The 22,208-nt window shown below is 37.0% G+C and overlaps 1 protein-coding gene across 1 annotated transcript in view; it reads left to right on the top strand.

The window, feature by feature from the left end:
* The first annotated feature begins 3,228 nt into the window (after positions 1 to 3,228).
* Positions 3,229 to 22,208, top strand: part of SMAD9 (SMAD family member 9) — a 37,315-nt gene continuing 18,335 nt past the window's right edge. The window contains exon 1 of the mRNA XM_026708879.2: positions 3,229 to 3,458. The gene's annotated coding sequence lies outside the window, so the exon portion shown is untranslated. The remainder of the gene's footprint in view (positions 3,459 to 22,208) is intronic.

Below are 22,208 nucleotides of genomic sequence, written 5' to 3'. Positions count from 1 at the left end.
TTATTGAAGAGTTCAACAGATTTAAAAATAGTACAAATGTTGAATTAAAGAATGTAAGAAAGTAATAAGTGAAAAGGAAATACATAAAAATATAAAAAGGAATAAAAAGATTCTAAAGCAGCTTCCAATCTTTTTGACAATGGTTATAGATTTATTTTATCCTTTCTCTAAGATTACATCATATCTTTCTTCCATAAGCTCTTTTTAATTTTCAAACCCATAAATCATATGTTCACTTTTTAGCAAAAAGTCCATAATACCGTAGGATTCCAGTCACAAATAAATGTAGTTATTGATTCTTCTCTAACCAAACAAGTTAATTTTGCTATCTCTGCTGATTCTGTCATTTTCACCAACCTGTACCAAATGTCTATAGATTTGGATAAATAACACTGCAAAAACAGATACAATTGTATTGCTAAGGCCCTCTGTATTTATTATATTTCTTCTCTTATCCTTCCTTTCATGGAAAAGGATCAGAAAAGGCAAACGCATTACAAATAAACAATTAGCTTTCAAAATGGTATTAACAGGAGATACTTGTTTTGTAGGACCATGGCCTCAGTTAATTAGGTGATGTACTATTGTCATAGCATTGTATCTTACAAGTACTAGTAAAAATGTGTTTGGCCAAAGCATGATGAGTTGTCAGGAGGACACTAAACTTCAACTTGTGGTACTTGATAGTCAAATTCTTGAAATTATTATCTTGCTATTATTATTAACTTGCTATTATAGAATATATAAAAATATTGGAATAAAAATCAGACAGAATTAATGGCTCATAGATTTCACAAGCTCAGAATATAGTAAGAACTTAAGTTCATAATTCAGGAAGTAATTCAGTAAATATGATTTATTAGTATAATAAATAGACCTGCTAATAATGGAGGTCCTGGTAGAATAATTCCCATGATTGGAATATAGCAATCAAATTTTCAGTTTGAGCTATTCAGCTGCATTTTGTTAAGAATCTATCTTCATATCCTACTAACTTTAACACAAAAATGCTCCACTAACTGTTTTTGGTAGCTTTGTCCATTTAGGACTCCAGTTTTAAACTAGCATACAAAAGTCTTGCCATATGAATCATTTCTCAACTTGTTAATACTGGTGACAATGTGAACACATGTTGCCCAGTGTTTGGAGCTTTGGTCATTCTCACTCTTTTTGATATCATTAACTATTATAGGTTCACTTGTTCTCAACAATAAGTTATAGACGTAGTTCTTGTTTAGCTACTACAAGTGGAATCAGCAGCTCAGTTATTAAGCAAAGTGGCTGCTAAGTGAAACTGTGACAAGCAGTTATAATCTTTCTTCAACTTTCCTTTGCTTCATTAAGCAGTGAAGATCATAAATGTGAGGAACATTTCTTTTTTATCAAAGTCTGGATTTGGCAACATTATGTTTAGAAAAATAACGAGAGCTGGATGACATAAAAATTAAGTATAAATAAGGACTGGTTTGACAATCACACTGAAGAAATGCTCATCAATGATATTGCATGAAACCAGAATGAAATATCAAAAGGGGTGCTAACAAAATCCAATCCAGACTCTTACTTACATTTTGTATTAATGATTTAGGGGAAGAGGTACAGGACATTCTTATCAAATGTGCAAATGTTGCAAAATTGGATAAGATACCTAATATTCTAACAGAGTAAAGTGAAACACTAAATGATCTTGATAGATCAGAATAATTAATGAAAAACAGCAGCATGAAATTTAGAGATCAGTGCAAATTTACAGATATAAGATGGATTTTACTGGAAGGTCATTTCAGTCATCTGGTTGATTGCACTTGGATGAGTCAGCAGTGAGATGCAAAAAAAGTGGGGGGGGGGTGCCACACAAATAACTGCAAATGACAAAGCAAATGGCTTGACTGCATCATTTTGCTTTGTTTGTGTCCCACTTCAGGCATTGTCTCTATTTTTTTAACACAAATAGGGTTAGGAAAAGTAGTAAGTCAGGCAATTAGAAATTAAGCTCAGGAAGAGTGTCTATGGAGAGGGACACATTTAAATTTGGCAACATTAAAGGAGTTGAATTTTACAGTGATGGGATTCAACTTTTTTTTACTACCAGTTCTGTGGGCATGGCTTGGTGGGCGTGCAGGGGAAGGATACTGTAAAATCTCCAGAGGTGGTATTTGCTGGTTCTCCAAACTACTCAAAATTTCCGCTACTGGTCCTCCAGAACTGGTCAGAACCTGCTGAATACCACCTCTGATTTGAAATCAGTTTCCAGATACCTATAGAAGAAAAGTGAGGACCTGTTCCTTTTATTCCAGAGCACAGGAGTTGCAATAATGGATTTAAATTAGGCAGATTCTGAGTACTATTGTAATTCGTCATAGTAACACCAATTTGACAGCAAAATCAATTATAGTACTTGGGGAGGAGGATTCCTCACACTGCACATGTTCAAGCAAAAGTTAAACAGGTGTTTGTGGAAATGCTTCCATTGGATTCCTATATACACCAGGAGGCTGCATTCGATGCACAAATTTGAGAAAGCATCCTAACCTACCCACTGCTCCAGCTGGGCGACTGAAAGGATGTTTAGGCTGATTAACAGTGTCCAAGGATGAGTCTCAATACACCAAATTTCCAATACACGCGCACAAAACAAAGCAAAACAAACCAACCCCAAACCGCTTTAAGCGTTTCTGAATCCCATTTCGAAACGAGGCGCTCGAAATGGGATTCAACCTAGTCTTTAAAGGCCAAGAGTCAGAAGGGAAAAGAATGACGTGAGGACTGGTATTTCCTTGAAATTCTTGAGCTGAGCAGGAAAAACGATACTCGTTTGCCCGCCCGAACCACTATCTCACGCCTGCGTCCCCTTAGAGGGTTTTCCAGGTAGAATTCGACAAGTGCTCCTTGCCCAACCCCGTCCAAGCCTACGGGGTCTTACTTGCCGGCTGCCTATCCACCCATTCATGGCCCTCGTTTAGCTTGCAGTACAAACAACCCTCACAAAATAAAGTCGTTCTCCTCTCTAGTCTTTGGGGTCAGGCAAAGAAACTCCCGCCGTCCTCACTCCCCCTTCCTTTGCTGCCGCCTCCGCCTCCTAGGACAGAGGGGTCTTCAGAGGTGCACGCCCGCGCGCTCCCGAGGCAGCCAGACTCCGTCAGTCATTCAGACCGCCAAGCCACTCAGAAGGGATTCCTGGCTGAGTTCCAGGTCGGCGCACTAATACAAGCTGCTAGGCTCCCGCCTGACTGACGCCTCGCTCGCTCGCTCGCTCCCTGGCTGGCTGGCTGGCTGGCTGCTGCTCTCGCTCTGGCCTCTGCCGCCGCCGAGTTCCTGCAGCCGCGTCCCTTCGCACGTTAGAAGGAGGGGGAAGTGTGAGCCACTCGCTCGAAAGAAGTTGGCGCAGTCCCGGAAAGGCGACGGCTGGGCATCCGGCGGGAAGGGCAGGCGGCTGAAGCGTTCCAACCTACGGGCAGGTACCAAGCTTTTGTTTGAACTCATTTATATATATATATATATATGCTGATTTATTTTCCTCGGGCAAGAAATGTCAGTTCCTGCTCCGAGACTTTTGCCTTGTCTCTGGCCGGGCTGCCCAGTTTGGGTTTTCTGTACCTCAGGGTAGCAAACTTCAGCCCGCTTCTCTCGCTCCGCTCTATGTTTACGTTGCCTGCACTGCAGGCGTCAATTTCCTCGACCAGCAGCTACGCGGTGCCCAGCCCTGCCCTTCGGAGGACAAGGCTCTCTTAAGCCTGAACCAAGCTCTCGAGGGCACTTTGGCAGCCGACAGTTTCCTTTTGGCTGCTCTCATGTCCGGCTGTTTTCATTCCCCCTCCCCCCCACCCCCCAACAAGATCTTCGGCTATGATAGGTGTCTGTGAGCCCGCGCGCGCACACACAAGTTTATTTTAGGAAATACTCTTAACGCTGCTAGCCTGTGACACTGTATGAAGTCTGCATGTTTTATCTGAGAAGGAAACCTTTTCACAGAAGGGGCTTTACTTTAGAGTAACCTGTGTGAAACTCCTGCTGCTAGACGAGGCTGGCGGAATCCTCAAAAAAAAAAACACACGAAAGAAAAGGGGAGCTCCAAGCAATTGAGGTTCATAAAAGTAGAATAATAGAATTGACCGTGTTTAACTTGCTCTTATTCTTAATGGTCGATATTTTTTTTCGAAATGTTTCCCTCATAAGAGAGAGCTTGCCCTTCTTTCGGTGTTCTTAGAAACGCGCCACATCCATGCAGAAAGGAAGGAATGGGGAGGGGGGGGGAAGGATTGATATAGGAGACAAACTGACGCCAGTATTGTGATCGGAAGGAGGGGCTCATCGCGAAACGTTTTTTATGGCTAGTTAAACCGCTGTCAAGCGCTCTTCAGCCTCTATTTTGATTTCTTTCTCTGCTTTCTAAATTAAGACAGAAAGCTGGAAAATAATTCCGTAGGCTGCTCTTCAACTTCTAGAGGTTACCTGTCTATAAAATCGGGTCATGAGGGAGAAAAATTATATTTAAAAACAAACGTCAGGAATCGTGAGTCACCATAAAATAAATGCTGATTTCTTTTATAATAATATTAATAGGGCTAGAAGACCTTTTTCAGTTTGCTGTTAAAGACTTTGGGTAGGGTACTAAGGTCCAGAATTTGTCAGTGTCTGTTATAAATGACATCATCTGAACCAAAGTTTAACATCTTAGTTGTAATAATTGTTTCTAAGCCAAAATCTGGGAATGGACAGAAGGGAGATAAGGATTTGTCTGAAAAACAGAAAAATATATTTTTAATTCTTAATAAAAACCACCAGAGCATCTCCATTTCATCTAAATTTAAAATGCTAAAAATTAAGAAACGTGGAGGAAACTCAGGCATGATTCTGGTTTAAAGGGGCCACGGGCTTTGCATTGACAGTGAAAACAGTAGTAGACTGAGAAACGCTCCTACAATTGGCTCCTCAAAATTCTGGTTAAAAGGCAAACTATATTCTACAAAATTGAAATTATGGGAGTTTGTCATTGACACCCATGACTGGATGAAACCACAGAATTTCTTTGATTTTTGGAAGACTTAGTAACAAGTAAATTCTTAAGCTCTACAGAGTTTCAGGGTTTTTTCCGCAAAACATTTGGGCATTTCCGCATTTTATGATATCTGAAATGTTAGTCTTTATTTTAAAAAATTACTTGAACTGTTAAAGAAGTTCTATGACTAAAAAACATTTATGAGTACAGAAACAATATATGAGTCTATATCGAGTTGACATTTACATTCTGAATTAGACAAACTACATTCTCAGATGAGAGAACAAATTAGAAACTTGTAATTCTCTCTCACTGAGTGAATTATCTTATGGCCCAGAGACATAGGAAATTATATACAGGTTCTTGAAATGTAGCCAAGTTTGCAGTTGTCCAGGAAGGCCCCTGCAGATAAGGAAAATATTTGCTATTTTGTAAGTAAGAATTATGAAAATAAGTGATTCAAAAGAGAGTTTTAAAGTTTAAAGGATATAGTGGAGCAATAATTTAGACATTAAACTTTTTAGAGAAGTGGAAAACAATGATTACAGTTCAAATGAATTGTAATTTAATCCATCCAGATTCATAAATTGCTGTGGGAACTCTTAAATACTATAATGTCATTTATATTTGACTTTTAAAATGGAATTGGTTTAAGTCAAATGACTGAATAAATCAACAATAGTAGTACCTGTATATAAATATTGCATAAACCATTGAGAGAATATATCTAAAAGCAATTTCAGATACCAACTAATCTCATTCCTATTTAATCTGTGACTTTGTGTACAACCCATGTCTTAATCATTTGGCATGATGATATTCTGTATTACCACTGCAACATAGTCTATTTCACCATCATTAAAAACATTTCAAAGCAGCAGCAATACATCCATTCTTTGTTGGGTTAAATATATTGCATGATCATAAAACTGATACTAGTTTGAGTAATAGGACATTGCAGTTTGCAAGGTTTCTCACAAACTAAAGCATTACAAAGGATTCTTATCTTTATAGTTGAAATCTATCAAATCTAGTGTAAAGAAAACTTCATTTTCCAATTGGGAGCAGGAGACCTTAATTCTAAAATGAATATATGCCAATAGGAATTTAAACTACTCAGTGGCTGGTTCACAAATAGAGTGAGGTGACTTATGTGATTTATTTGGCTTTATATGTTGTATGAACCAGCCACTGTGGTTTATGCTTGCTCATGATATGAACCAACTTGTTCAATATTATTATTTTGTTCAATAAAACCATTACAACGGTACTGGCTCTCAGCTATGTGTGATCATATTGTGCTTTTAGCCTAACCACTTTCTACTGGAAAACCAGAGTTCTGTAAATAAAACATAATGACATGGAAATATTGTGAAAAATTACTATCTTGCTGCAGTGTGGTAAATTTTTAAAACTTTTACTGCACTGTAGGCATTGGGTGTAGAGTGCTATAACAAATGTGAAATAGTATTAATAAATAAATAATAATTGGATGCAAAACCAAGAAAATGGATGACTATTCATTATCCATTACATCCCCATAATGTTGATAGATTATACACTGCTCAAAAAAAATAAAGGGAACACAAAAATAAGACATCCTAGATCTGAATGAATGAAATATTCTTATGAAATACTTTGTTCATTACATAGTTGAATGTGCTGACAACAAAATCACGCAAAAATTATCAATGGAAATCAAATTTAGCAACCTATGGAGGTCTGGATTTGGAGTTACACTCAAAATTAAAGTGGAAAAAAACACTACAGGCTGATCCAACTTTGATGTAATGCCTTAAAACAAGTCAAAATGAGGCTCAGTAGTGTGTGTGGCCTCCACATGCCTGTATGACCTCCCTACAATGCCTGGGCATGCTCCTGATGAGGTGGCGGATAGTCTCCTGAGGGATCTCCTTCCACACCTGGACTAAAGCATCCCCCAACTCTTGGATGGTCTGATGGATGGAGCGAGACATGATGTCCCAGATGTGCTCAATTGGATTCAGGTCTGGGGAACGGGTGGGCCAGTCCATAGCATCAATGCCTTCGTCTTGCAGGAACTGCTGACACACTCCAGCCATATGAGGTCTAGCATTGTCTTGCATTAGGAGGAACCCAGGGCCAACCACACCAGCAAATGGTCTCACAAGGGATCTGGGGATCTCATCTCGGTACCTAATGGCAGTCCGGCTACCTCTGGTGAGCACATGGAGGGCTGTACAGCCCCCTAAAGAAATGCCACCCCACACCATTACTGACCCACTGCCAAACTGGTCATGCTGGAGGATGTTGCAGGCAGCAGAATGTTCTCCATGGCATCTCCAGACCCTGTCACGTCTGTCACATGTGCTCAGTGTGAACCTGCTTTCATCTGTGAAGAGCACAGGGCGCCAGTGGCGAATTTGCCAATCTTGGTGTTCTCTGGCAAATGCTAAATGTCCTGCATGGTGTTGGGCTGTAAGCACAACCCCCACCTGTGGATGTCGGGGCCTCATACCACCCTCATGGAGTCTGTTTCTGACCATTTGAGCAGCCACATTCACATTTGTGGCCCCGCATTTTGCAGGGCTCTGGCAGTGTTCCTCCTGTCCCTCTTTGCACAAAGGCAGAGGTAGCGGTTCTGATGGTGGGTTGTTGCCCTCCTACGGCCTCTTCCACTTCTCCTGATGTACTGGCCTGTCTCCTGGTAGCACCTCCATGCTCTGGACACTACGCTGACAGACACAGCAAACCTTCTTGCCACAGCTTGCATTGATGTGCCATCCTTGATGAGCTGCACTACCTGAGCCACTTGTGTGGGTTGTAGACTCCATCTCATGCTACCACTAGAGTGAAAGCACCACCATCATTCAAAAGTGACCAAACCATCAGCCAGAAAGCATAGGATATTGAGAAGTAGTCTGTGGTCACCACCTGCAGAACCACTCCTTTATTGGGGAAGTCTTGCTAACTGCCTCTGCTTTCCACCTGTTATCTATTCCATTAGAATTGCATGTGAAATTGATAGTCAATCAGTGTTGCTACCTAAATGGACAGTTTGATTTCATAGAAGTGTGACTCACTTGGAATTACATTGTGTTATTTAAGTGTTCTCTTTATTTTTTTTGAGCAGTGTACTTTCCCTTCAGAAATGGAAGCAGAAGTTTAATTCAGGACAAATAATCTGTTGAAGAGAAATATGCATGGGTTTTGGTTGAGTATATAAAAGACAGCCAAGAACAAGCATTGATGCAATTAAAAGTTGGAACTTCTCGAATGTACAAGAAGCAAAATGTAAATATCAAAATAATATAATGAAAACACAAACAGAATACTGGCAAGGAAAACATTTCATGGTCATTTTTTTTCAAAAAAAGATTGCGGGGAAAGTGGGTAAAGATGAAACCTTGAAGTGATTTAGAACTGGAACATTAAAGCATTAAAAAAGAAACTGAAGGCTGGGCACAAGGGCAAGTTATTCAAATGAATACAATTAAAGCCGGAATTGAAAAATTATCAAATGGTTCACAATATGACAAAATTAGTGACCAGAGAAATGCTGTGGATATAATTTAATTGGATTTAAGTAAGGCATTTGATAAAGTAAACCACAACCTACTACTTGATAAGATAGAAAAATGTGGGTTAGACAGCATCATCACCAGATGGATTTGTAGTCTTTAATGCAATTACATCTACATGGAGGGAAATAGGCAGTGGGGTACCCCAAGGCTCTGTCTTAGGCCAGTACTCTTCAATATCTTCATCAATGATTTAGACAAGGGGATAGAAGGGAAACATCAAATTTGCAGATGACTGCAAGCTGTCAGGAATAGCCAACACTAGGTTCAAGATAAAGAAGGATTTCTACAGACTTGAACAATTGGACTTATCTAACAAAATAAAACTCAGTGTTGAGAAAAGTAAGGTCCTACATTTAGGCAAGAAAAACCAAATGCAACCAAATATAGAAAAGGTGGTATCGGGCTGAATAGTAGTAACTGCTAGAGGGATCTTGGAGTCCTAGTGAACAATCACTTAAATATGAGCCAGCAGTGTGCTGCGGCTATCAAAAAAGCCAACACAATCCTAGGCTGCATTGACAGAGGGATAGAATTAAGATCACATAAAGTTTTAGTATCACTTTATAATGGCTTGGTAAGATCACTTGCAATATTGTATCCAGTTTTGGTCACCAATAAAAAAGACATTCAGCTTCTAGAAAGAATGCAGAGAAGAGCAATAAAAATGATCAGGGGACTGGAAGCTAAACCATATTGAAGAATGGTTACAGAAATTGGGTATGTCTAGTTTAATAAAAAGAATGGCTGGGGGTGACATGATAGCAGTCTAAGGGGCTGCTATCTAAGGGGCTGTCACAAAGAAGAGGGATCAACTTATTCTCCAATGCACCTGAAGGGTGGACATGAAGCAGTGGATTGAAACTAATCAAGGAGAGAACCAACTTAGAACTGGGGAGAAATTTCCTGAAAGTTAGAAAAATTAATCAGTGGAACGACTTGCCTCAAGAAGTTGTGGGTGCTCCAGCATTGGAGGTTTTTAAGAAGAGATTGGACAATAATTTGTCTGAAATGGTATAGGGTTTCCTGTCTAAGTAGGGGGTTGGACTAGAAGACCTCCAAGGTCACTTCCAACTTCTTGGTATTCTATTGTTACTCTATTGTTATCATTATTCTGATTCAGAGTGCAGATTGTGCAAAGAAATAGAAGAAACAATAGATCATATACTCAGATCATGCAAGAAGATCGTAAAAACAGATTGTAAACAATGACATAACACAATTGCTAAATTGTTTCACTGGAAGATCTGTCAAAACATGCCAGTAATGAAAAATTGGTGAGGACATATAGTTGAAAAAGTTGTAAAATGAATAGGTTAAAATATTGTAGGAATTTTGAATACAAACTAATAAAGACTTGGCTCATAACACAACAGGTTTAATTATGGTTGAAAAGTACAAACCGGATTTATGTGGCAATACCAGGAGATAGTGAACTAGAAGACAACACTTGGAGAAGATTACAGAGTGTCAAGATCTGAAAATCAAAGTTGAAAGATTATGGCATAAAACAGATGCAATGGTTCCAAGGTTTATTAGCATAATGGGTATCATACCAAATTTTTTTGGGATAGCCCTTACAAAATCTGTGCATTGATAAAATATTCTTCTGTCAATTGCAAAGGGCCACACTGAATCCACACTTATACTACATCAATATATTACAGAATCCTAATTACTTGGAAATACTTGATGCATATAAATGCCAACACCAAGCCTAAGCATATTATCTGTTGTGAACAGGTGGTGGTGGTGATCATGACAATAATAATATCCCTCAGTGAAGAGTATTGACATAGTTTTGGGGCTTGTGTGCTCTGGGAAAGATGAGAGGTATACCAGTCATATAGGACAGGTTTCATCTGACAACCCAGACAGTATATCTCTCATAAACAATATGGTGAGATGTAATTTACAGAAACCCATAAAGGATCAGCCATCACCTAGGTAAACAAGGAGCATGCTAGGTATTGGAGTTCCTGGGCATTTGGTGACAAATAGACTACAGAGCTCCAGACTGTTGGCTGAGCCACCAGAGCCACCAGCAGCAAGACTTCTGAAAAAAACGTTGATCTTTTATAAATAAGCCAAGATTGAAAAAGAATGATGATTCAATATACAAATCAAGTCCAACAAAAAGAGGATATCTGAAAAAAAATGTTCTAGTTCTGGAAAGAAGAACATCCAGAATCAGAAATAATAGAACAGTAGTTAGTAAATCAACATGAATTTATAATATAAAATAAAATATTCACAGAAGCAGAATTGAAGAATTGCAAAATCTACCCAAGACAAAGAAACCTGAGCCTTGTCAGAAGTAATTCAGATGTAAAAGCAAACTAGGAGGAATCAACAAAAGAGAAAGGCAAGCATAGTTATTGAGTCGATTTTGTTCTTAACCTGGCACCATCTCCTCTGCCTTCTCCTCAGAATGAAGAAAAATCTCTAACTAAAACAGAATAATTGAAATAAACTATTTAGAATAGCACAAAAACAAAGAATATGGTTGCCTGCATTCTTATAAAGAATCAGCTAGCACCAGTATTAAAATATGCCAATACTGATTATGGCTGCTGATCTACATATTGAACTGAGAAACTTTAATATCAGTCTTTCAAAGATACTCACTCTCCCCACTACTCTTTGTCATTACACTAATTCATTTGCCACCAATACTGAACAAGTCAGGCAATGGCTATCAAATATCAAAAACAAATGCCAGGCTATCCGACCTTCTTTACATGGACTATCTGAACCTGTATGGAAAAACACCATCTGAAATAGAATTGCTGATCAATAATGTCAAAAACGCCACCCTTACCATCAATCAGGAAAAAGTAAGAACTGAAGATGCCCTATGGAAATAACATTAAGAGTCTGGATGGAGAGGATTGCTACAAACACCTGGGGCATCCTTCAAGCTGACAACATCAGGTACACTGATATGAAAAATAAAGTTAGAAATGAGTATGTCATGAGAGTGAAGAAGATCTTAAAAGTCCAAATTCAGTGGAGGAAATATAATCTAGGCAATTAACACCTGTGCAATTCCAGTCATTAAATACATAGCTGGAATATTGGATTGGACCTAAGAAGAACTAAAAGCCTTGGATGACCAGAAAAATAATGAAAATGAACCATATCCTTCATCAATGAAGCAATGTTGCCAGACTCTACTTACGAAAGCTTTGGAAGAATTATTGGAAAGACAGTGAAGAAGATGCACTGAAATATACCAGGAAGACTTACTGAGTACTAGAGAGACCAGACTGGCCTACAGGAAAGACCAAATGAAATACATTACGTGGCCAGTACATTAAAAAAAAATAGGCAAAGCAGACAATAACAAGACTAAGATGTAAGAGCAATGATTCAATGTCTAAAAGCAAGAAAGTTAAAGTAAGAGACAGAGGGGCTATTTCTAGCTATACAGGATAAAAACAAATGCATACAAAGGCAAAGTTGAGAAGAAAGCAGCAGAAAAAAATGGTGTCTCTTCAAGGAAGCTGAACCAGCAAACCACCTAGTTAGCTGCTGCAAGATCACACATACTGACAACAAATAAAGGTGTGACATTGTAGCAACTATGGTACATTGGATTATCTGCAGGAAATAATATTTGTCTACAAGCATGAACTGATGGAATCACAAGCTAAACAAAGTAATAGAAAATGAAGAACCTAAAGTTATCTGGGACTTTAGAATTCAAATATACAAGCACCTGCCACATAATACCCCAAACTCTATTATTGAGTTTGACAAAATGTCTGGATAATGGATGTTGCAATGGATGTTACAATGCAAAGACCTGCAAATAGAAGTAGAATGGCTGTGGCAAAAATAGCAAAGATGGTACCAATAGTAATAGGTTCCTTGGATGCAATTCCAAAACATGGAGAAAACCAGTTGAACACTATCGGCATTGACATTTCACTATGTTAGTTGCAAAAGGCAGTTTTACTTTGAACATCTTAGACTCTGTGACAGAACCTTTAATATTATTAAACAACAATAGATGCCTATCCCAGGTCCTTGGGAAGGACTTAATAGGTAGACAAAAATGCTAAATCCAGTCTAAACATTGGCTGACTTCAATACAACCAACCATAATAATGGGTTGGGCTTCTTAAGACTGAAATAAATGAGTCACAGCTTTGCTTTAAGGAAGATAATTCTTACGTCTGAATATAGATTTCCTCGTACAATTTCCTCCAGATATATTGGTCTTGAGGTCCCAGGATTACCATCAGATATGGTGGCCGAGAATGCTGGAAAATCATGCACTGTTTTAAGAATGTCAACATGGAAACATGGTCATTCGTTGAAATAAAAATGAAACTGAAGACTGGTAGTTTGTTTTGTAGCAGGCCAATTCTTCATTTCATGTTATTTTAATCAAAATAATATATTAATATCTTAAAATATATAATAATTTTAAAAGTCAAGTAAGAACCAGTCTATCGGACAGAGAATATTTGTCCAGCTAGTCTAATACATCTATACTGGTTAGCAGGTTGTTTTGTGATTGCTTGGAAGTGCTGATTATTAAACATAAAAATTCCTACATGCCAACTACATGTTTTGTCTTTGTAGCCTACTTTCTACTCTGTTACCCATATCATTCTCAAAGTATAAAGTAGCCAGTTGAAAAGATCGAGCTGAAAAGTTTCTGATCTTAAGGCACAAAGAAACCAAGCTATTGACATTTTATCTTTCTTTTTCAGTTAATGTTTTTTCTAAAAGAAAAAGCAGAGCAATCAAAATACAAAATATGGCTTATATTATATATATATATATATATATATATATATATATATATATATATATATATATATATATATATATATATATATATATATATATGTACAATTGTGAGTTTCTCCAATGAGTCTGATTCAAATAGTAATATTTAGTTTTGGATAGAAATAGTTGTGTAATTCATTTATTTGGTCTAGGTGGAGATAAAGGATTATAATGCAAGAAAACATTGCGTTCATAGCAAGCTTAAATTATTTCTAGTTTAAATTATTTCTAGTATTATTTTGTGATTTAATCTCTTTTTTAAGTGGCAGGATTGTATTGTATTAAAATATTCAAAGCCACTCTCCTTAAAATATAGCATTTTTCATAGGGCAATGACCCCACTCCTTGTTTACATTGGTGTGTATGTTTACATTGGTGTATCTATGTACCTTTTTCTCATAATGCCATTGAGCATAGAACAGTGGGTGGGGATGCAGCCTGTTTGATGCAATGCAGTACTGAGGAAAAAAGTCTATTATAAATTCTGCAGAGAGAAGACAGTATTTTTCAGGAGTTCCATTTGTGCCAAAACATTTCTTCAGTATATGATAACAGTATATGATAACAGAAATTCCACCATTGCAAATAAGCCAGAATTTGTGAATTACATTTTTCATGCACATTTTTAAAAGCACCCTACAATTTTATTCCTACTTTTCACTGAAATCAATGAAGTCTATACATGTAAAACATTTCAGATCTACACTAAAAGCCTTAATCAAGAGGACCAAGAATCAACACCATGCAGCTTTTTAGTTTACAGCATTTTCAAATGGAGAAGGTAACCCACTATGTTTCTTGGCAGGATAACGATGCTCAGGGGAGCTTTGAAAGCAGTTTGTAATACAATATTGGAAGACCATTGTTGAACTTTTTAAAAGCTCCCTGGGAAACCAGAATTCACATGAGCTTCCTTCTAAAAAGCTTTTTGGGTACATTGCCTAAATATATTTGATTCTCCTAGATGATTGCTAGTAAATAAGTATTCAGATGGTCGACAGCAGGGGTATCAAGCTGGTGGCCCACAAGCCAGATGTGTCATGCTTAGGCCATGCCCACCCCAGCTTACGAAGGGGAAAAACATCATGATAGTCACATGTTGGCAACGTGACACTGCACGTTTGACACCAGTGGTCTACAGCATTCAGGCATATACTTTTTCTAGGTTAAATTTAATATTTGTCTACTAATATTTTTTAATACTTCTATTTACAATAAAAACAGAAAGGATGTATGTTATCCACAAGAAGCAGGTAAGAGAGGACATTGAATATGAGGATTTTGTTCACTCACTCACCATAAGAAATCTCCAACACATGGAAGTTTTTTCTGCTCTGACATATAGTTATACTAAAGTTGCTTATGTTTCATCCTTGCCAATTATTACACTGACAACTAGGAATGCCAGTTTTTTAACAACTCTACAGTAACTGAAACAGAAGAGGCAATTGGGGGCTCTAGGACATCATTTACCAATATGGATAACTTCTCTAATTGTAGATTTCAAACTCCAGAATTTTCCACCAGCATGATGACCATTACTGAAAATTCTGGAGATGAAATCCATACATCTGGAAATTGCCTAAGTTGCAAATCATTGCTTAGAGCCGCACTTAATTCTTACATTCAGGTGACTCCAGGACCCTATTCCAAAATTTTTACTATTTTGATATGGTATGTAATGAAAATTCTAATGTAAATCTTTACATAATTTAACTAAAAAAATAAACTCCATCAAATCCCCATTAATGTCCCATTAGTATCCAGAAAAAAATACTTATATGTATTGACATAGTACTATCATGACATAGTACTATCAACTTGGTATCAATGACTTGCTCAAAGCAGTGGCCTCCAACCTTTTGGGCACCAGGGACTGGTTCCATGGAAAAAGTTTTTTCCACAGACCAGAGGGGACCAGTTGCTGGCATGTCGCGAACCAGTGCCGATCCATGGACTTGGGATTTGGGTCCTCTGCTTTAAAGGCAGGCCATTATCAACAAAACAAATGTTGGTGTGGCACACTTGAGAACAAGCGAATTTATTTCCTAGATGAGTGTTCTAAAAGGAATAAGGCCTTTACAGTTATTTATAATTTGTAACTATTTATTGTTAGGATTAAATCTAATAAATACAAGTGAGCTAATACAATTATAATAGGAACTAATTGTGTAAGTAAGTCTAATATTTAATAATTAAAATTTTCTCAGGTACCTATTTTCCTTAATTATCTGGAGGAATGTGAGTATATGCTTTCTTTGAAACATTCGTTCATTTTATAACACCGGCTCTTTGAAAAAAGCTAATCCTTATTTTTGTTTTGTTTTAGTCTGGTTTTGTTAGCTTTTAGATATAAATAATTCTTATGCAAACCAGAACTGAAGTCAAAGAAGCCAGTATTATGAAATGAAGGAATGGGAATAGTTCCACGGAGGTAGGCATCATCCTGTAAAGTTCAATTCCTTAAATTTGGTTTTCCTGGGGACCAATCAGTTGAGGCAGTTTTATTTTTAGTATTTCTCTGTTATCACAACTGGAATATAGTGTTTAAATTCAGTATTAATTTTAAATGTTCAACAAAACACACAAAAAAGATGTAATTGCTAATTAATTGTGTTCCTAGGTCTCAAAACATTAAAAAGACTACACTTCAGAATTAATTGAAGTTTCCCTGCAGGGCTTCTAAGAAGCACATAAAAAGATAACAGACTGAAAGTGACCAGAATGCAAATCTCATTGCAGAATACTATTACAGAGAATATTCTCTCTTAGACTTTGCTGGTAGAACTCAGCACACATGTTTATTTGTTTTGTTTTACTGGAAGTATGATGTCTGGGGCTCTCTCTACTCTTCTACTGGTATGATTGCATTTAGTCTAGAAATCCTTCCTGAGGAGCATGCATTGCAACTCTTTTGTTTACTAGCTGGATTTCCTATCCCCTTATTTTTTGCTACAGGACTTGTGCTTTTGAATGGACTGTCATAAAGCCTATTATATTAAAATGTTGAGTTAAATGCAACTGTTTGTAATAATGAACACACACACACACACACACTATTTTGTTACATTCATGAAACAGCTTTAGCAGTTCATTGGCTCAAGAAAGGAGAATACCTTTCACCATTTTACCATTCTATGCGTAGAAAGGAAGTGACCTAAGCATTTCAGAGACAAAATGCATTGTCAATAACTTTCAACATAAAACCACATGTCCATTATCTTTTTAAAAACAAGAAGGGAATATTAAGATGTATACCAAATTCAGTTGGATCACCAACTTTAGTGGAGAGATAAGCAAATAGTGACACTCCAGATGTTGCTAATTATAACTTCCAGAATATTTCATTGTTGGACACGATGAGGGGAACTGATAATTTATATATATATAAGTGAAATTTATATATATATATAAGTGAAATAAGTGAAACTTATGCATCATCACGAAATCTCCAGAGCCATAAAGCCTGCAAACTTGAAATTTGGTACGTATGTTCCTCTTGGCTTCTAGGTGCTCACTAAGAAAGGATTTCTCTAAATGACCATCAGAACATTAATATTTCATATATTATTATTAACATTTTATAGCTCTGATGCTAAGGTGTTCTACTCCCCCTCGTCACCTGAAAAGAAGTCTGTTCCAAATGCAAAACACAAGCAGAGGAGAGGAGTTTCAGTTTCACTTTTAATTTCACAGCACCAAGCAGCTTTAGTACAGAACATGAGCTAAGCCATGCCCAGGGCAGCTCCTTGCTATCTCCTTCTTGCTCATACAGCAAATACTGTTTCACTTTCCAAACAGCCCTTAACTCTCTCACACACTGACAGGACATTAGCTAGATACTGATGGATGCTGGTAGGCAGAGGCACAATTCCCCTCCACCCATTTTCCTCCCCCCAAATTAAGCGAAGCAGTTTCTTAGCGAAGCAGGGGTATCAAGCTAGTAATTATATATCTGAACACCATCTTGAACACCAGTGTATCTCGCTATTGAGCACAATGTAAAATAGCTCTAGGAATGTTTTTCCAATTCTGTCTGCATGGAAGCTTTCTGAAATATTTAGGCACAGATTTAGAAAGATGAGTAACATGGTTAAAAAGCATTTGTTATATTGGGGTGGCTTTGTCTCAGAATTAGAAAGCAGGCAATACAGATCTAATTTAGTTATGTTTTGAATTTCTTTGTGGTGCGGTGCGGTGCTTGTAATAGAATTACAGAAAGATTGCCAGTGTGACCACAGGCATTATTCTTTTTCAGTTTTTGAAATAATGTAAACTGTCATCCTTTAGAATAAATATATAATAGAACTGCCACTGAGGAAGACTTTTTTTTATCTTCTAAGTACATAAGGGTTCAGTGTGACTTCTGTCTAGACAATTCTCTCTTGAGTCTTTAGATTGATTTTGGCACTTTCAGTAACACTAAAACCGATGACATAATCCAGAAGCCTTTTTAAATATTGGTATCAAGACCCTATATTGCACAGTTGCAAATCAAATGAAAAAAATGAACAAAAGAGTATACAATAAAGCAAAAAAAAAAAAACCTTCTCTGGGCCTTAACAAAGGACTGAAGATTTTTAAAAATTATATTATGTTGCAAGCAGCATCTAGACTGTATCTGTTATTAAATCCAGTTGTGTGCACTCTTTGGCAACACATTAATCATCAAAGCCATTGATGGTTGCTGCTACACTTACTCTTATCTTTCCTGCTTGGTTTCATCACATATTTTTGTGTGTGTCATTATTATCTTTATAGTTCGATAGCTATAGGCAAACAGAAATTAAATGCAGGTATGTACACTGATATCCACATAGGGAAAACAGCAGATTGGCAGAGAAGAGATGAATGTTGATAGAGTATTGAGGAAAAAGTTTCAAAATTATTCAACTGCTTTATCTCTCTTCCTTTGTGACTGGGTTTTTTTATACCAGTTGGCAAAAGACAGGTTTTTCATTTCCATATTGGCATAAAAATTTGCATTTTTTGTTGCTAGAGTAGCTACCTCAATGGCCATTGTAAAAAATCAAGGTTCACTAAAGATAACCAATCAGTAATGCCTCTTCAAAAACCTACCAAAATATATGCATGTTTCAGAATAAAATATTTGTGCTTATAAATATTTATTTGGTATTGGTTCCAATATTTTTCTAATTGACATATTTCTCATAGTCCTGAGATTTTGCTCCTAAGAATGATACCTGAAGATTTGACAATCCAGAGCATGCAGAAGTTCCCTTTTAAGCCAAAAAGAACAAAGATTTTTTTCTATTAATGCCTCTTTTAGTTTTATCTCTCGTGCTTCTTTCTTGCCTTATGCAACCCAAAATAACATTTATTTACAAATATTAAGTGGCAATTTAAAATCATGAGATTTATTATGGAATAAGATAAATAAATGAAAGCCCATTTTATGAGGTTACAGAAGCATTGTGATCTATTGATAATGTTTGTAGGTGACTTTGCATACGCATATTTAAGGTAGAAATGAATATGCCCTCAGTATATAGACCTGTTATCTATGGATGATTTACATATAGTATGTTATATTTTTCCTAATATTCCTTCCGGAAAAAGTCATTCTTTAAATATGTCATTGTGAATGAGATATCAGCAGTATAGAATATATTTTTATATACATAAAGAATGAAAATACATGGGAAGAAGGTGGAGCCTCCTCACTGATGGACCATAGATCGTGACTCTCTGCGGCTATGGTCCATGCTCTTTCATTGGAGAGCCCCAATCATTACGATTAGGGGCTGAAGCTGCCTTGGAGGGGTGGCGGAGTAAGGGGAAGCCCCAAGCCAGGTTGAGGAGAACCGCATCTCCCCCCCTGGGCTTGGTCTTTTCCCCCCCGAAGATGACTGCAGAGGTGGTTTAAAATGGCCACCTCGAAGAGGAGGACTCAGCTGGATTAAGCTTTGTGCAGGAGGGAAGAAAGAGGTGGATAACATCTGAACCGGGACAACTGGGCAATACAACTAAGCAAAAGTACCCTGGGATTAGGGTAACATGGAACTTTTAAGAAAAGAAAAGTGAGCGGCAAAATTACAAAGGGACAGGAAAAAAAAATATATTTTTGACAGCTAAGCGGGGCTTCGAACTGGGAAAGGAAGAAGCTGGAACTGAAGATTTAACTAAATTGGACTAAAATATTTTGGCAATAAACAGGCATAAAATAAAGCTGGGCTTAAGATTGTCAAAAAATAATAATAATAAAGTTTACAAATTGGAGACTGGACTGTGCTGGAATATTGAGGTTCGAAAAACCCTAAATAAAAAAATTGGGGAAAAAGGTGACGACTTTGTATAATGAAGAGTGCCACTTTTTGACAAAAGCTTAAGCTCAAACAAAAGGGAAAGCATCCTGTTTCTGAATGAACTTGTGTGGATACAACATTAAAGAAATATTGAAACAAAGTAAGAATCTTAGAAAGTGAAAGCAGAACCAGAATAAAGGAAAAAAGCAAGGAAAGACTGCTTGTGGGATTGATTGATGTTTTTGGTATAGACCCTGGGCTGGAATAACTGAGAACTTTAGCAAAGAAGGAAAGTAAAAGTGGTGGGGTGTTTTTTTGTGTGTGGACTTTAACGATTATAAAATATAAGAGCGTGTAATGATGATATCTCTTTGGGAATTAAAAATGGAACTTAAAAATATGAGAGAATTACTACAGGAAAGAGGCGAATCACTTTGTTCTGTGTTAGAAAAAATGGAAATGGCGATTGAAGAACAAGAAGAAAGAACTTCAGAGGAGGAGGAGTCGATTCAAGGAGAAGACATTTTAAATAGACAATTAACGCAAAGAACACTACAAAGAAGTGGGGAAAGAAGGAAGGTTAAAAAGTTGAGATTTAAGAAGGCAATCAAAAAGGGGAATACCTATGAAGTCGGGAAAGGCAGAAAGACCCAGCAGAAAAGGGGAAAGGAAGATATTAAGAAAGAGAGGGATATAAACTGGAATGAGAAAAGATATGGGGAAAAGAGGGGGAGGAGAAGCAGTAAGAAACAGGTGCATGAAATAAAGAAATACGGAAATAGTAAAATGTTGAAAATAATTTTTTTTTCAGAGATAATGGTTGATGAATTAAAAAGGGGATTCTGCAGGGTGACAAGGGGTAATAAGAATACTTCTGCAATTAAAAATATTTAGAAAATAAGGTAATATAGATACTGATAACTTTCATTAAAAATCAAGGGGGGGAAATATGCTGCAGAATCCAAATGAAAAGACATAATGATTATTATTGTAACTTCTTAAAAATAATGGTTTATTGGGAATCAAGATGAGGGAATAAAAGTATATTCTAATCATTGAGATGTCACACTCAAAACAGTAAAAGGGGGGAAACCTGTACTTGTTTTTGTTTTGTTTTTAGTGTTAAAATTTGTACTAATCTAGAATTTATAAAAAAAATGTCCAAACATGCAAAGGTAGAGTTTCAAAAATGCAGATGTAGAAGGGCCAAACAAAACAAACAAACAAACTTTCCAAAGATAGCAACCACAAACTATAAAAATGTAAATCTAATTTTATGGATTACCCAGAGCCCCGCTCTGAGGGAGGGAGATGGTTAAGAAATACAAAAAATAAACAAACAAACATCTTGAATAGTTGATGATCTGTTGAGTAAAATCTTAGGTTTCAAAGTGTGTGCAGATTTCCCCCCAGAGATAATGGCTTGAGAGATTAGAACATTTTAGCTTCCTAATAAGACCTAGTTATGACCCAGCATAATTTCATATAATTATGCGAATTTGAGACCAATAAAAGCCAGCTTCATAATAGTAGAGGCTAATTGTTGTCTTGTTTAGTGGTGTGATACCTTCATTCCTGATGTAATTTACCTGTCCAACAAATCAGAAAATAACCTAGCAATTGAATCCACTTAATGAATGTGAGGGAGGATGAAATGATTATGTATGTTATTAGAATAATGGTATTATATAAATAATATCATTGTGTTGACCATCATAATGAAATTACAGTTCAGTGTCTAGGTTAACATAATCTCCTAAGAAGTGCAGAAGCTCTTCAAGAGCTTTGGAAAGCAGCAAAGGTAGCAAGCACAAGAAAAACAATTACCGTGTGGGCTATAAGATATTGAACATCATAACCATTCCAGAAATGATGGTTGTAAAGAAAAGAAGAAGAAAAACAAGGACACATAGCAATAGGAGGGGTTTTGCACGAGGTAGACAATGTTCTGGTAAGTGTCTAGTTAAGTAAGTTGGATGAATGGGCTTGGAAGTTCTACTTCCCTGGTCTGCAATATTATCATTATTTATAATGGTTATCCCAGCCCTTGTTTTCACATGCAAGGGATTGAGTCTGGATGAGTACAGAAAAAATCAGTACAACAGAGAGTTTAATTCTGAGTGACTAGTAAGTGACGGTATAAAACTCCTGAAACTTGGCCTCCAAAGGCCAGACTCGCTCCTAAGGGTATAAAGGCTAGATCCTTTATACCTGTTTAGGAGTTCAGGTTGCCATAATGGTTTTTTTTTCCTGATTGACTGCTTCCTGCAAATATTCTCTGTAACAGAGTAACAAAGTTGGAAGGGACCTTGGAGTTTTTCTAATGATAATCCAACTCCCTGCTCAAGCAGGAAATCTTCTTACCCATATAGAATATGGTGGCTGCTACTTTTTATTTTTTTGACATTCCTCATAGTTTTGTAAGGTGATTCAGTTAAACTCAAATCTCTCTACTTCCCTTATTGGATAATTGGATCATTCCACATGGTGACTTCATATTTAATACTGTGTGTTACAACCTATGTTTCTTCATAAATCCTGAACCAGTATATACAGTACCAACTTTCAGGCATACAACCT

The sequence above is a fragment of the Pseudonaja textilis genome, chromosome 7 (assembly GCF_049901715.1).
Source record: "Pseudonaja textilis isolate UNSWEBS1 chromosome 7, rPseTex1.2, whole genome shotgun sequence".
Lineage (NCBI taxonomy): Eukaryota > Metazoa > Chordata > Lepidosauria > Squamata > Elapidae > Pseudonaja > Pseudonaja textilis.
The sequence above is the reverse complement of the archived record's forward strand: the minus strand, read 5'-3'. Positions and strand labels throughout refer to the sequence as shown.